Source organism: Cuculus canorus, chromosome 3 (assembly GCF_017976375.1).
Source record: "Cuculus canorus isolate bCucCan1 chromosome 3, bCucCan1.pri, whole genome shotgun sequence".
Taxonomy (NCBI): Eukaryota; Metazoa; Chordata; class Aves; order Cuculiformes; family Cuculidae; genus Cuculus; species Cuculus canorus.
Window position 1 is genome coordinate 22,697,652 of NC_071403.1, and position 17,326 is coordinate 22,714,977.

Sequence of the window (17,326 nt, forward strand, 5' to 3'; positions counted from 1 at the left end):
ACAGGTTGAGCAGAACATTATTTTTCCCAAGTATCTTGAGGATCTATGAACTAAGCCTTTGCTGTGATAAAAGACCGAAAAAATAGGCTGGTGTGGATGCTGCTAATTCCTGATTTTAACTGCGATGCAGCCCACCACTCCGAAAGTACTAATTCAAATTTGATTCCTCTGTCCCTATGGAAGTTCTAGTGAACAGTGGTTTCAAGCTTAAGATACCTCTAAAACAAAAAAAGTGTTCTAGGAAGGACATATTTAAGATTATAGGACAACAGAAAATAACTTTTTGCCTCTTTCAAGAGCAAACTGGTTGCTTTTTTTTCTTCTCAGACTTTTGCAAGCCATTACTAAATAAATAATAGACAAACAATGACTGCACACCTCTTTTGTACATTCCATGGAGATTATTTTCCTCATACTGCTCCTGACTTTAGTGAGTCTAAGGTACAGCTAACAGGAAAGAAATCCATATTCATTGTTTAGTGATACAAATCACTCTGAGTCCCACCTCAGTACATAATTTTCCTCCACCTTCTTTGTAGAAAGAGTAATGATTGTTTCCAGGAGAGTGATTTCCAACCAACTGTTCCAGGTCTGAGTTATGCATTAAATGGACCTAAAGTTACGAGTTAAAGTACTGCTTGTCCTTTTTTCTCATCATACCACCTATGCTATATTTTACATTCATATAAGATATATTAAAAAATACACAGCTTTTTTTACAGTTGTATCTTCCCATTCTAGTACCAAATAACTTGCTATCAAATAACTATCTAAACTACAGATATTGTCTATTTTTTGATCAAAAATGCACTGCCACTAACTTCTGTTGCATTTTTTTCCCTGCAAAGGGCAGACAACAAAGGTAGCAGAAAAACACTGTCCTTCAGGAAGCAGTGAGAGGCTGCTTCAAAACCAGGGCTCACCATCAAGGATAAAGGTTTCTCCACAAGGAGATTCAGTGGTTTGGCCACGAAGTGGAGATTTGTGAGTCCATAATTCAATTTCCTGCTGCACCAAACACATTCTACATCACCCTGGCAAGTCACTTCAGTCCTGATTCACCAAGACACCTTTTTGCCTTCCTGGCAAGTGGTACTCACGTACCTGAGTTCCCTTTGCCTATCAAGGAAAGGCATCTAGATGACATTCAGAACACTCAAACACCCGCATGTCTGTGTGAGGCTGGGAAGCATAGCCAGCAATCTCCTTCTGGCTGTAGATGTCTTTGGTAGGTGTTCCCAGTTCAGTTTCTTCATTTAAAACAAACAAGAAGCAGCAGCATTGCTGTCACCATTTTGTAAAACAGCCAAAAGATTAGAAGAGGAACCTAGAAAGTAGGAGACCAGGTCCCTTGTCCAGGCTTTGGGGATTCAAAATCACATTTCCCAGCTCCTCAGAAGGATATCCTATCCAGTAGGTATGGGATAGCCCGAAGACGAGCTGTTTTTCCCTGTCCTTCCAACTGAAATAACACCACTGAGCAAGAAGCTGCTTGAGAGGTCAGTGAGACATCAGGCCATGAATTTGTGGTGGTTTTATTTGTGATTAGCATGAATTGGAGTGAATAATTTGGTTCATCCCAATGAAAAGTGTATTAATTCCCTACACTGCCTTAGGACCAGTTGTAGAGCTCATAGATTTTTATATAAAATCCTGACTTCCAGAAACAAGCTTTTGTTATTCATAGATCTGCACCTGTGATGCTGGATTATGAAGATACCACAAGTACTGCAGACTTTGATGGAGAGAAAAATATTTTGAAACACCTCAAAAATTGCTCCCAATAGCTTTTCCATACATAATATTACTGCTGTATCTGCTATTTTAAGAAACAGCGCATTTTCATGCACAGACTTACACACTTGCACAATCTGTTTTACAATACGCCTCTGGTACGGAATTGCCTAGATTTACAGCTGGCTATTAAACTGAGCTCTGCTTTATCAGTGTTACACTTTCTGCCTATTTGTTAGATTATCAGCTCACTAAAGGCCTATCTGCATTTTATCTATGCAGCATGATTAACAAAATTGCTAGGGAATTTAATAAGCTACTTGCAGGCCAATGTTTCTCTTTGATAAGATCTTCAGTGTGGGGGCTTACATATTCCTACACATCTTGTAAGCTCTGCAGCAGCGTAGGTCTGTAGGAGCAGTCATAAATTCTGTCTGGGATTTTTGGGTCCCTTTCGATGACGAGGGACTCTGTAGCACAAACTCAGCTCTCCTGGCAGTTGTGGCACTCGGCCACTAGGTGGAATGACTAGAAAGCAAATTAAAATTTAATTCTCTATGCTGGGCAGGGTTTCACCCCAGCACAGACACGTTGCAGAGCCTCCTATCACCCCAGCAAGACTGTCTCACAGGCTGACTCAGGTTTTCACTCCCAGCAATCCCCCACGATAACAAACAGCAGCAAGACAGCTGTTACAGCTCTTCCGCACTGGATGCATCGGAAGCAAAGCCTGAGACTGTGCAATGGGCTCTCTGAGATGCCTCAAATGAAGGATGATGAGAACACTGGTCAAACGTGCGCCTTGACTTCCTTATGAGATCTTACCCAGTTTCACAACTTTCCTCACTCTCACCATCTTCAGATCTAGGCAGGAGGAAAGCATGTCAAGCACCAGGCGCTTGTCGTTGCCCTCAGGGAGGTATCTCTCAAGTGCCAATCCTTGAAACTGCACAAACAATAACTTTGGTAACAAATAGATGCAAAGCTTGATGCCAAATGTGAAAGCCAGCACAATCTCTGTTGCCTGAAGTTGTCTAAACATTGATTCGGCTCCCATAGCAAGGCCCCTGTCACAACCCCGCCAGCTTTACGACCACCTACATCTGATGAATCCTGGCAGGAAGGCAGGAATCGAGGTACTGGAGCGTGGCTATGAGCACTGCACACTGGGAAAGAAAAGGCTTCAAAGCTGCCTGTGTTACCATCACACACGCATTTCTGTAGGAAGAGGTACGAACAGTCTTTTAAAATGATTTGACCTGACTGATGCATCCCAGTGAAAACAGTTAGTGAAACCAAGTTGATCTGTGTTTGCAGAAGGAAACAGATCATTTCTCTGATATAACAGACTCCGTTTACAAGTGAGAGCGACTTTTGCTGGATGGGTAAAACACATTCCAGCAACAATTTCGGTTTATTTTTTCCCCTACTGTAAATAAGATGCCGTATGTCCAAGATTTGTTTGCTTTTAAACCTTATTTTCCATATAAATTAATGTTTAAGTAGGCAGGTCAGTTTATGGGAAACTCCACTGGGCACTTTGTTCAAGACCATATGCCAAGTCACTGCTTCCCTGCCTTCCAATCATCTGTCTTATTTCACTTTCTACCCATTTTTATTGTTTAAATTGAATTGACTGGCTACAAGAAAACCAGGCAGAGAAAAGCTAAAATGTACATACAAAACAACAATGCCTACACATATAAGATTAGCAAAGTGAAGATCTCATCTGCCTGGAAGCTCATCTTTCAAGGCAGGCCATGAGAGTACTTCTCCTGTGTACTTTAAACACGCCAGTCACCCTAGTATAAGGATGAATCGCTTTATTTTGTCTTGCTCCTGTCCCCAGTTGGTCTTATATACATTAAAAAACTTCTGCATACCTAGTGCACAGGGGACATAGGTACTGCAGTGCCACTTAAGCCATCTGGCACATCTTCTTGCTCTACAGCAAACCAAGAGGTCAAGCACTGGGGGGCCACGTGCAGCTCCTGCCTCTGCTGTGCTGCCACAGGTGTACCATGCTCAACATGTGGTATGGAGGTCTATGTCAATTCATCACCATGGCAGTAACCAGCCTGAAGGTGAAAGAAAGAAAGAAAGTTCTCCAGCCCTTTATCTACCACTTGTCTTTCAGACTGATCTAGTTGAGCTGGGGGGCATGTTTTCTATGTCCATGCTCCCAGGAGTTTATAATACTGACAAACAGGCTGGAAATAATGCAATGATATAATAACCATCAAGAGAGTTGTTAATCAGTATTAGCCATATTGAATTTACTGGCAAAATACAGACAGCAGCCCTGCAGAAAAGCAGCATGAAAAATCTATTTTAGTTCAGTCTCACATTGCTTTTCTCCTTACAAAGTCCTATGGAGTGTGATGCTCTGGTTAGTTTTAATTGATTCAAGTGATCAGACTTCCACTACTTCCTTTGGGAGATCTTTGCCACAGTCCAGTTAAAACCTCCCTGTAAGGAAATGTTCCTTCCCTTATTTGCTTCCATCACCTCTCATTATGTTTACCCAATGCATTCCAGGCAATGCCTCTTCATTGTGGAGAAAAAGCTGTATTGTTACCACACTCTTTGCCTTTCCTTCTTTGGTTGGTATTATGTCATTAATGAAAAACTGTCTAATTCAAGGAAAACAATGTTGATCACTGTCAGGTGGGAGAACAAGAAGCTGAGACAAGAGTCAACAATAAGAAATGCTAGTAAAGAAAGCAACATTTCAGATGCAAATACAAAATGGTTTTAGCACAGCAGTTTTCTAGTGCTAGACACACACCATTCTCAGATTAGGAGGAGGGTTAGCTCACTTCCATGCTAGGAACACTGTATTTTCATAATGGACTTCTAGGGCAAAAATTCTACTCTAAATGTAGTTATATACACACCCACAGGCACCACATGAGATACAGCACTGTGGGTGAAGTCTGCCTGGCTCCCCGTTGTATCAGGCCCCCTACATGACAGCTGACCAAGCATGCCATGGAGGTCTCTGCGTTGTTTTGAACACATGGGCCATGGCCTCAGAGCACACACAGAGGTCTGACATTTCTGTGGATGGGCTGGACTCACTGTGTGCTGCAGAGTTCATCAGTGCATGCTCATTAGCTGGCTGCCCAGACTTCCAGATGTCTCAAAATCCCAGACAAATAGACAAAATCCTCCAATTCTGCACAGACAGTATTTCTTACGGGGGAGGGAAGGTTATTTCCAAGGGAAACATGGATGTCTGGTAACACTGCTCTGAATGGCATTTGTATGAAAAGTTGCATCTGGAGCGGGGAAGGTCAACCCCTGCAAAATGCCAGCAAATCTGAGTTCAATTTAAAGAGGGGAAAAGTGATTAAGGGCAAGGAAAGATCACTGTAAACATGTAGGAATGTAAAACTTGGCAAAGCAGTATCTAAAATGGAGCAAGAGAATGTTTACAGTAATCTGATGCATACTAACATGAAGAACAGAGAGGAATTGTCCAGTTTGCTATGGGGTGCTATTGCCAACTGCAGTGAGAAAGAACTGAAGAAATGAAAAACGCAGGGATTTTTTCCTGACTCTTAACCTAGCAGTGACTTCAGTGCCATCTTAGAAGGCTTTCCAGTGAAGATGATGGATACTTCATGTCTGAGTACTGCAAAACAAAACTAAGAAAGCACAACCTTCTTCTGGCAAGGTGGGTTTTAATAATTTGATAGTTTTTTCCAGCCCTAATTTTCATGTTAATGAGGGCACAGCGCCAATGACCTTCTAGAAAACAGCATCAAAATTCAATAGTAAATATATAAGCAATTGTTCCTTTTCAAATAACGTATACCTGGGGCATATTCAAGGAATATGATCATCAGTGGTGGTGTGAGAGGGCACAGCCCCCTCCTGCTCTCCAGGGATACAATGAGATCTGCAGAACATTAGTTGTTAAATCCCACCAAACTGGGGGGTAAATTAGGTGGTTAGACCTTCAGATCCACTGAGAACACAGAAGTCCTGACAGAGCAGCCCAGGCACAGATTATTATCTTTATGCATTTGAGTAGTCTTGTTGAAACCAACAGGAGTACCGATGGGTTTCTTGTGAAGCACGCAAGCTGCTTGTAGGATTATGGATTATATTATGGATTATATTTTTTTTTATTTTGATTTTCAGGTTAAATTCATCACCAGGCACCTAAGACCATCTAGAAACCCCTCATCTTTAATCTCCAAACATCAATTTAATTATTAAGCCATTTTGAGGGGAAGAAAGAAAGGAAAATTGAATCAAACCTCACATGCTGAATATCAGATCTCAGACTAAATATTAATTTAAAACAGTTGGATAGAAACATAGAAGAAATGTGACGGTTCCTTGCAGAACTCAAAATCAATCCATGATTCACACACTGTTTTGTAGCAGCCCTACTGTGGTACCCACTTTGTTAACCTTCCAGCGCTGCTATTGTAGTCTAGAGGCATATGTGGAGACCTTTTAAGTCCATCTCAGCCCCCAAGTTTGTCTAAGAAGCCCAAACAAACAAACCACTAACTTCTCACTCAGACAGTGTGTTCCTTACTCTACAACTTATATAATCAAACACATGCTAGAAATAGGAGATAAGATTAGTGACAGTTAACTGCTGCTATTTTTTTTCCACAGCCTGAAGAAGGTCTCTGGGATTAAATATTAACTCTAATCTTATTTGCTAAAATTAGCACACACTGTATTCTTTTTCTTTTACAGCCAATTGCAAGTATAGCGCAGAAGTTATTTTGAGTGTAATCTGATAACCAAAATCAGTCACCAAAGCCGTTATTTCATTAAGAGTTAAGAGACTTCCTGGTTATTTACTTAGTTATTTTTACATGGGATGGTGCAGCTTGGCAGATCATGTTTTTCCTAGCTTGAGCTTATTTGGTTTTGGAAAACTCTCTGAAAGATTTAAATCTATTACCAGGCTCAGACAGGGCAGCTGCACGAGCAAAATTGGTGGTGTTAGACATGCCTGTTTCTCTCTGTGTGCACAAAGTAAGCCTGCACATTGCCAGGAATTGCTTTGAAACTGTGATCCTTTTTACATAGGGTGGGAACAGGCAGCAGGTAGGAACAAGAAGAAATGATAAACAGCAGAGTACTTTCATAAGCCAAGACCACAGCAGTACTTTAGTGTATCTTTCCCTTAATTTAACAGTGTTTAAATGTTCTCTCACCTGCAGCTTACAGATGTCTGTCCCCTATCTGCTCATAAAAGCTGTGGAACTCCTAAAATGAGTAATCACTCTTTAAAATTCAACTTGGGTGAGAAACATCTGATGCAGATATTTGTATTACCTGGGCATTTAAAAAAGAAAGAAATGTACGAGCTGCTGATGGAGAAGACTGAAGAAATGTGGCCTTAATTTTCACTCTAAAACCACTTTTTAATTAAGTAGATATCCTACTGGCCTCAGTTTTATGTTCTGCCACTTCAGGTGGCACTTACAGATTTGGGCAGAAATTGACAGAAGTCCAAGTGACAGTCTGGCATCTCCCACATTGCATCACATCACATCACATTGCAGGGGTGGGAGGCCACCACACTGCCACCACAACAGACACCCCTGGGCAAGAATGCGTGCTGGGGGAAGGGAGAATCTGGACACATAGCTCCTTTCTTTGAGAGGATGATTCATCTAACTTATTTCTTTAAATTTGTTTTAGCAAAAACTTCCACTGGAAAAGCTGCTGCCCCTAAAACCACACTAAGGCTGGGCTAAGGAGCATCCTGATAGCTTTCCAGTGCATCCTCCACACCAGCCTCTTCAGGCGTCAGGCTGAACGCTTCAAGGAGATGTTTTAGTGGTACTTCTATGAAAGATGCCACATTGGAAGTGCTCATAAGATGTCCAATTTTGTGCTTTCAGGAAAATAATAAATACGCACGGGTGCCCCCCTCAGCCTTCTCCCTTAAAGTCTCAGCTTTCAGCTAGACCAATAATTTAGACTGGAAGTTCTGACTGCAAATGTGAGAGTATTTCCAGTTTCAAGGAGGAAACAATATGATTTCTCATTTTCCTATCTCCAGCATAATGAACACATCCAGGGGCAACACTTCTAAGGGTCTCTTCCCACTCTGCTTGAAAGAGAAGGAGAGACCAATATCCCTCAGTGCCCACAAAGCACTGCAATGTTTCTGGGCAGCAGGTGTGACCACAGGAGGTGAGACGGGGAGGAAAGAGAGGTCCTTCATACTAGACTTGACTCGAAGATGGGGAGCAATAATTGCAAACTGCGTCCATGGCGTGTGAGAAGTGCGTCAGCACTAGCAGTGGGACAAGTGGCTTGGGATTGATTGCCAAGTGTAAGGATGGCATAAACAGCTAGTGGATCGATGCCCACATTATTGGTTATGTCAGTGTTCAACCACATGTGACTTATGGGTGGAGCTCAAGCATTAAGGCACCACAATACTTGGGCTTTTTCCCAAATCAAATTCACTGCGTAATGGCCCCAACTTTGAAACGTTTTCAAGAATTCTGATGTCACCAAAAGGGAGGACAGAATCAGATGTCTAAGAAGTTAAAAGAAATAAATTCAGAGTAATAAAAATAATCTCTGATCCAACTGCAATGTTTATTTCAGTACGAGAAAGTTTTGTTTCATTTTGGAGTTACTGAAGTCCAGTCGAAATTCTTTACTCTTTGGAAAGTGAGATTGGTTTCAAATCAGAATGAAGAATTTACTTTTGGAAATACTGACAGAAGCCCTGGCCATTTTCAGCATCCTTACCAACTTTGAAAGATTTATGGGGAAATTCATTTCGAATTTGCCACAACTTTCAGAAAACACACTGTTAATTGAGAAGGTATAAATCATCAGGAGTAAGCCTCAATACTTTGCTGTTGACACATTTCAGTGCACTCGACATGAACTGGAAGATAAAAGCAAACAGAAATATAGCTGTGATATCTGGCAGTTTGCAATATGTTTGTTCTTGCAGTGCAGCCTCCACCTTAAGAAACCTGGAATGCAGTAATGAAGGATGACACGGGAGAGTGGCTCAGCAGAAATGCTACCTTCTCTCCTTGGATGCCCATGCAAGCCACGCTGAAACCAGCAGGGAAGAAATGGGCAGAAACGAATGGATTTTGACCGAAGAGCATCATCGGAATTAAAGTACAACTGTAATTCGAAATTAAAATCAGTCCTATATTTTTGCAAAAGGAAAACCAAACTGACCCCCAGAAAAAAGAGAAAGTGTTAAGCAGAGAGGAGCAGGGAGGAAAGTGTGGGAAAGCTTTCACAGAATATAAATTGTGAGAGAAGTCTGTGAAAGATCTGTTTAGGTGCATATCATAAGTCAAAATGGGCAGGAAAAGGAATTGAAAAAGAGCAGTTTAAGAACTTCTAGAATGAAGAAAGAAACTCTAGAGGCCTCCAAGTTACATTAGGGAATATCAAAATAAGCAGCACTCTGAGGAAGAGAACTAAATCAGAAGACAAAGAGCTGGAGAAGAAGCAGGCTCGGGGAACAGACTGGATAACATCCCATGCAGCTCATGGATGCTCTGTTGTAGTTTCCACGGGGCTGATGAAGCCAGTGCTTCCAGCACTGTCCACGACTGTGTGCCGGCATGACACAGCATGTAAGATCAAAGGCATCCTTACACCAGGGTAGCAGAGAGTACAACCCACCAAATACTACAACACTTCAAATCCAGAGATGCTTTTGTTGGGCTGCGGAAGGAACTGAATGTCAAAGGCTTTACTACTGTGCTTCACAAGGTGACCGGGCAATTACACTTATCAACTGATAGGCAGAAACCCTGCATAGATAACCTGGTTTCCTGCAGACATTGTATTTTTAAAACAAAACCTGCCAAATGCAGCATTTTTTCAAGCTTTCCTTCCCCTCTTCCCCTGCCTTGCCTTTTAATTTCTGATATTTGGACACGCAATTTTTCTGTGTTCACCTCCGTTTTGTTCTTGCATGGCTACTAACAGATCTGAGGATTACAGCGGCTTTTGTTCCACTGCTTGGCATTCACATTTCATCAATGATGTCTGCTCAGCTCAGCAAAGCAGGTTTGCAAGGAGAACCAGCCAGTGCTGAGCTGGCAAAGTTGGTCCCTTCCTGTCCTCCACGAGGAGCAGTTAACTCCTCACATGGTGGCCCTAAAGGTTAGCAAGGCTCCATAAATCCCACCAGAAAAAATCAGAGGCATTTGCCTTCTTGCTGAGATTTCATGTCTGCTGTGAGTAAAGGTAAGTGGCTCCTTAAGTCCCTAAAGGAGTGCCGGCTCAGCAGGAGTGCCCTGCAGCAAACCGGCTGAAGGAGGGGAAGGATGGGCAATGGCATTGACTTCCCCCTTTCTGCTTCATATGTGGGATTTTTAAGATCTACCCTGAAAGCAAGGAGTAGAAAATGCCATTTACCTTAGGAGCCCTAGATGTACTCTTCATGTAGAAAAATGATGGCATTTCCAGCCTGACTTCTCTATCCTGGGAGAGCGGAAGTTGGGACTTCACAGTTATTTGTGTGTGTGTCTACATATGCTCACGTGCACCTACGCATGCTAGTGTGAGAAAGAAACTAGAGAAAGTGAACGTGTGTGAAAGGGACTAAATTAGCCTCATCTGCTCCGAAAAGATCATTTTCTCCTTGGATTTCTGTTGGTGTCGTATCATTGCCACACTAAAGTGCTTCTAAAAGGCTACAGCTCTGGCAGCCAGCATCATTACAGCTGCTCAGATTATTAACAGTATAAATAAACTCTCAGAGATGCTACTAAGAAAATATTAACTACAATTATCACTGTCTGATAAAATAATGAACAGTGAAGTGTTATTCTGCTGCCTCAGTCACCAGTGCATATTTATGTGTGCCGTGAGTAAAGAAAAACAGTGTATTTGCATGCTGAATCATCCTGGAATTGGTTCTTGCTATTTTATTTAATGTATTTTTCTAAAGATCAAGCAGCCTGGGCTGAAGTGCTGTGTTTGCAGAATTCAGTCTACCAGCCTTCTTTCCTGCCGTATATAATTCCATTAATTCTAAGTGAACAGAAACCCATGCCTGTAGCCATGCACATGTCTGTTGGATGAGGGAGACAGGACAGTGTGCAAGCTACCACCAGCAACTCTAGAACCTCCTGATGGACTTTGATTCTTGGGCTTCATTGCTTTTTCTCTCCAGGTGAGGAGCAATGGTCCACATGACGTCAATGCCATGTCTGCTGTGTGGATCCCTCCTCGCCTTCGCCTCCTCCACTGGCCTGTACTGCTTTGGCTTTGTGAACTTGTTTTTCCTCACATTCCCTGATACTGCCAAGTTTTTTCCTTTCCTGACAGCAGTGGGAAACTCAGGCTTGGTTTCTAATTAACAGACATTATTACTTCCCTGCAAGAACTAAGGAAAAATGGTTTGTAATTGCTTGGAGAGCAGGAGATGGGAGCAGGAGCCTCTTGTCCCACATCCCCGGGCTGGGCTCCAGCCCCACACCAGAGTAATGCCCTCCTCAGCAGCTAGAGGTTGCAGGCTGGCCTCTGGACATCATCAACTATTCATTAGTGGAGCTCATTGAATGAGAATAAATAAGCTAACTGGGCCCAAAACCTCTCTCTGCAGGGCAGAGATGATGCTGAAGCTCCAGCTCAGGTGACCTGTTCTCTCAGCCATAGAATCATAGAACGGTTTGGGTTGGAAGGGAGCTTAAAGATTACTTAGATCCAATCCCTTTGTCATGGGCAAGGACACCTTCCACTAGAACAGGTTGCTTAAAGCCTCATCTAACCCTGAACACCTCCCGGGATGGGGCATCCACAATTTCTCTGGGCAACCTCTTCCAGTGCCTCACCACCCTTACAGTAAAAAATTTTGTCCCAAAATCTAATCTAAATCTACCTTCTTCCAGCTTAAAATCCTCACCCCTCGTCCTATCAATGCACTCTGTGATAAAAAGCCTGTCCCCAGCTTGCCTATAGGTCCCCTTTAAGTACTGGAAGGCTGCTATAAACTGTTCCTGAAGCCTATTCTCCAGGTTGAACAACCCCAACTCTCTCAGCCTGTCCTCATATGGGAGGTGCTCCAGCCCTCTAATCATCTTCGTGGCCTCCTCTGGACTCGCTCCAACAGCTCCATGTCCCTTCTGTGCTGAGAACTCCAAAACTGAACACAGGACTTCAGGTGAGGTCTCACGAGAGCAGAGGTGAGGGGCAGAATCACTTCCTTTGACCTGCTGGCCATACTTCTTTTGATGTGGCCCATGATTCAGGAGAGGCCACTCTCTTTAAAGCTGAGCCTTGTGGATTAATAACTACCTAGCCCTAATTAAAATATCTTCACAGGAAAGCGCCAAGTAAATCCCCAGCTCTGCTCAGCTCTTCTCTATGAGCCTACCACAAGAGAGCTGCCCAGTGCCCATGGCAGCCTGCTGGCGCAGCACACACCACGCGTTTGCAGACCCAAGCCCCCAGTGCTGAGGGCAGCTGACACTGCCTGGATGCAACAGATGTAAAAGTGACATTTTCTCCATCAGAGCTTGGGAGGAAGTTGATAACTGGGGATGATGACAGGGTGACATGGTTATCAAGCCGAATATGCGAGCTGGGTCCTTCTGCCTGAGTGTGTAAGGTCAGCTCAGGATGTGAATATCTTTCATGTTCTTGGGGAAAGGCTTCATCCAGGGAAAGGGCAAGGTAGGAAGGAAAATTAGAAAGACAACAGACAGGGGCAGCAGCAACTAAATGCAGCCAGAAAACAAGGCAAAAAAGCCATGCTGAGAGAAAAGGGAAGGGCCAGAAAAATCCTGTGCTGTACCTCCAGTGTTTTTATCCCACCGCCCTTCTTCCATGCTCTCTTTCACCATTTGTTCTAGCATCTCATCCTCCCTGCCTGGTTCCTTGTCTACAAGCCCTTTGTTTCACCAACCCTCCTTTCTGCACTCTTTGCCAGCTCCAAGCTGTCAGGACTTGCACACACATTTCCCCCTTGACATACCCTGGGGCTCTCGTTGCCCACATTGCTATGGCAGTGACAGAGGAAGAAATGCAGGGCGCAGAGATGGGGTCAGGGCGGGGGGAACATTGTCCTCCCATTTCCCCCTCTGCCAGCTGGAGGGGGAAGGACAGCTCGAAGGAGCTGATCTTCTCCCTCCGTACAAATCACTGCTAGGACGGACTTCTGCTCCTGGGAGGGGAAAAGTCAAGCCTCAACCTTCCTCGCTATTTCCCCCCCAGCATCTTCGCTCTCCTCAATCTCAGCACTTGGCCTCTTCTGGCCACTAAAGTAGGTTAGAGGTGGCTTGCCCTGATCTACATTAATTTTTCACCTTTAATTGAAGAGTTCTTCTGTGAGACAATCTATGAGAACTTCTCTACTAAGGGAAAGAAATGGACACATTGTTCCACACGTATACAAAGACAAACACGCTCTCTCCAGATGAATTTTGTTTCCTAAAAAGCTCCCGCAGAAAGCAAAACAGAGAGAATGGTAAAGGATTCAGTGAAGAAGAATTGAAGTTCATTTTAAAGCAGTGTACCACGTACAAATGCTGTCTTCCAAATAGGATTATTTAATTTAAACCTTAGATCTGTCAAGTTCCATTACTACAAGCGGAGCCTGTTATTTTTCGACTTCATTATAAATCAGGATTATATTACAATTTATGCTAGGTAAAGTCACTGCTTCGATAGGAGGCAGTGAAAAAAAATATATAGCACTCAGTAAATAGAGCAAAGTCATTGCACTGTTCTTGAAAGGCAAAAAGTCATCTTACTATATGAGGGTCCGAGCTGTCCTGTACCAAGACTGTTCCTAATAAATAAAAGACCTCTGGGAAAAGTGCTGAGCATACGCTGGATCTATTTTCAGCTTGCATCAGCAGCTGCTGCCCCTGGGATTGCATCTTTGCTCATACCCTACACCATATGTAATCACTCCAGTGCTGAAACCAGTAAGATAATGAAAGAGCATGGCATAAATCTAGACTTGAGTGGAATGCTAAATGAGAAAAATAATACAAAAAAGGGGGAAATAAACCACATTTTCAAGTCATTAGGAAGAAAGACTTTGACATATGAAGTGTTGCAACCATTAATAGCACTTATCATATACAGTGGAGACAAAGAGACAAATTAATCAAACTGACAGAACTGGGACATTTTATGCTAATGCAGGCTCCTGGGTTTTCGTTTGTATTCCTCTGTGTCTGGAAAACTGATACTATTACAGGGCAGGAAATTGCATGAATAACATGCAACAGATCATAAAAATTCACACACTAAGTGCAGAAACACTGCCAAAAGCACTGTAAAAACAAGGCTAGAGACCTCAACAGAGGAACTACCAACAGCTAATGAATGCAAATAAGTAGGGGAATATTTCCCATCCATGCATAACAATGAGACATAGGCTGTGACTCTGCAGTCTCCAATAGTGTTGGTAAAATAAAGCCTGGAGAGCGAACATGCAGATAGCTGGGAGGAACCACTGGCCAAGCCAGGGTCTGAATTTGTTTGCAGTATTGCAGCCAGCTGTTTAAAGCCACTGGGGAACTGGCATAACCAAGCATCATCTCTGTCTAAACATGTTGCTATGTTAGGTTTAATTTAACGTTTCAGGTAGAAGAGAGAGGAGGAGGAAAGAGGAAATAAAACAGTGCATAATCACACAAAACAAAAATTCCCTCGCCTCTGTGCAAATCCATAGCACCCAGCCCTTGCAGATGAAGACATTTGAAACATCATTCATTCAGGAAATATAAGACGTGTTTGCTGTCCAAAACCACAGCCATGTTGTAAGGGGCAGGAAACGCCAAGAACTACAGGAATGCTGGGCAGGGCGTGGTGTAACGCAGAATCTTGCCAAGGTTACTTCATTTGCCATAAGGGCATCTCAAAGACCTTTAAAAAACCCTGGCCAAACAGAGCACTGGTAAAGTGCAGAGTGCAGAGCCATACACCAAATGACAAATACGTCCCCTTGATGGGCAGCCACAGCATTTCTCACTGCTCTCCGTTTTTAAAAAAAGTGATGTTTCTCCCTTGTATGGTAGCTAACATACAAACCTAAGGTGAGGACTAATTCTGGGGGTAAAAGGAGTAAAGCTGATACCTTTTGGTGCTGTGTCATTTCCAGCACTGCTCTTGCCTTGCCCAGAATAGAATGATATACAGCTGATAGGATTGAGCAAGAGCATTTCTGTGCCAGTACTGCATGCATAAAGAGGGTGAGGAAATGCCAGCCTTCTCAGGGGTGGCTGTTTTCCTGAGGAGCAAGCACAGCTCAAACCCTTCCCACGTTTGGTGCTGGAGGTACTCATGCTCAGAGGCAGCAGGGCAAAAGCTGTTATACCCCAGCAGAGATGGGCATGAGGACCACACAATACTAAGTCTGGATCTCCAGTAGGTCTCTGTGGAGGTTTTACAAGGTGCAAGCCATGTGAACAGGGCCACAACCTACAAACCTCCTTCTGTCCCTTTGATCATTACTAGAGTCTCAACAGGGAGCTTGGGGTGGTAACGAAAAATGGTGCGCACACACAAAGGCAATCTGGTCCAAAAGCTTTCCAAAGACAATGATGGTGTAACTTTTGTTCTAAGGGGACAAAGCAGAAACAGATATTCATTAATTCCTGTAAATATACACCCATCTGACAGATGGACAAGGGTTGCAAGCGGCAAACATAATGACTTTCTCCCTCCCCTTAAATAAAAAAACCAACCCATAGCACAGACGATTAGGTACAAAAAAAAGCCTCATCAAAGCCTTCACTTTAAGAAATTTAATACCAGGAGGGAAATAATTTGATCTAATGATTATAACGATGTTGATTTCTTCCACTCTTTACAATAGCAAAGACATCTTTGAAGTCTCTCAAAAACACATATGACACCTGACTCTTTCTTTTCTTCTACCTGTAATCACAGGGGTTTGGGAAAAGGAAATCCTAGTCATAGTAAAACACACATTAATGAAAGAGAACGTCTAGAGAAGTCTTTATTATCACCTCACCATTCAACCAAGGAGTGGAAAACACAGTGACAAGAAATGACCATGAACTCTCCCACTCACTTAGCTGCATAATTCCTCTTCAGAAAACTAGTTTCAGAACTGGACTGTCACCCTACCAAATAATTTAGATTAAAACGGTACCTGAGAACTAAGTTGAGAGTGCAAGAACAGATGATGCAAACAGTCTGAGTCCCCAAGGCTGGAAGTGACTTCAGACCTTCCAAGCTTGCTGTGAAGAGCAGCTTACAGCACGCAATGTTGGTCTGCTCTACAGAACTGCTTGGAGGAGGTCCAGCACAACAGTCCTGACAGCAGCTCCCACTTAGGGTCACTACACACCACCAGCTGAAGACAGAGGTCAAGACACAATCAAATGCTTGTCTTTAACAATTTAGCTGTCTGTGCCCTCTGAACAGAGGTTTTCAATTGGAAAGTTCATGTATAGTAGTGAAATAAATCCTGTAAGGGAAGGATTAGGTTCATCTTTGTAAGGGAAGGATTAGGTTCATCTTTGAAAATGAAGGAAAACTAAACCAAGCCTGAGGTAGCTCTTACTGGGTGTTCTCAGTTTGCCAATGGCAAGATAGACTGAATACAGGGAAAGAAGAAAATTAATTATTGATTTAAAGGTTTCTACTGCTACTGAAAGCAACTCTTTCTGCTTTCCGAATACATGTATCTACAAGTTTCTTTGTAGAACACCCCGATGCCTACATATGTCATAGCTACCTCATCATTCTTCACTTCTGTGGGCAATGGTATAGATATAGACTATGGTGGTGAGGCACTGAAACAGGCTGCCCAGGGAGGTTGTGGCTGCCCCATCCCTGGAGATGTTCAAGGCCAGGTTGGATGGAGCCTTGGAGAGCCTGATTTAGTGGGATGTCGCTGCCAATGGCAGAGGGTTGGAACTGGATGATCTTTAAGGTCCTTTCCGACACAAACCATTCTATGACGCTATGATTCTATATTATTTGTCCTTAATGGCTACTGTTTATTTAAACTGGGCTAAAGTGACAAGAATAGATGGCCTTTTGTGCCTCGTATTGGACAAATTAATTCAGATGTTTAAAACATAGCCTTGGTTTGATGTGTCCAGTCTCCTGAAAACTAACACGTTCAAGGAATAGACAGAAACTACTTGATTTGGCTTTATGTCCAGGAAAAAATGCCATATGCAGAAAGTGAGCCATGGGGGAACACGGAAATCTTCAGTTGTATAAAAATAAGGTTAAAAAAATAATTCAACTGGCAGACGGAATGGCTGGAGACCCATCCACCTCAAGTCTAGCTTCCCCCTCCAGAAGCAGAAATGAGCACTAGTCCTCTGTGGAAAGCAGAAGGGAAGTTGTCAAAATTTGTCTTTCCCCAGCTTTTTCCTGTCTTGAAAGGTTACTGGCTCCAACCCTGTCCTTTGAAAGAAACAGGAAATAACTTGAGCTTATTCTGCTTTTACTTGACCGAGAATCCCCTGACAGGGAAATTTTCTCTGAAGGCTGCCTGTGAATCTGGGAAAAGAGGTGGCCAGGCATGTTGTACTACTGCTGTGTGTCCAGAGATGGAAAGATATTATGCTTCCAGAGCTGTTTGAGCTTGTTTCTTACTAGCTGCAGGGCTTTG

At 43.0% G+C, this 17,326-nt stretch overlaps 1 protein-coding gene across 12 annotated transcripts in view; it reads right to left on the minus strand.

Moving 5' to 3' along the window:
• Nucleotides 1–17,326, minus strand: part of BACH2 (BTB domain and CNC homolog 2) — a 193,932-nt gene that overhangs the window by 24,287 nt on the left and 152,319 nt on the right. The gene's annotated exons all lie outside the window — the stretch shown is intronic.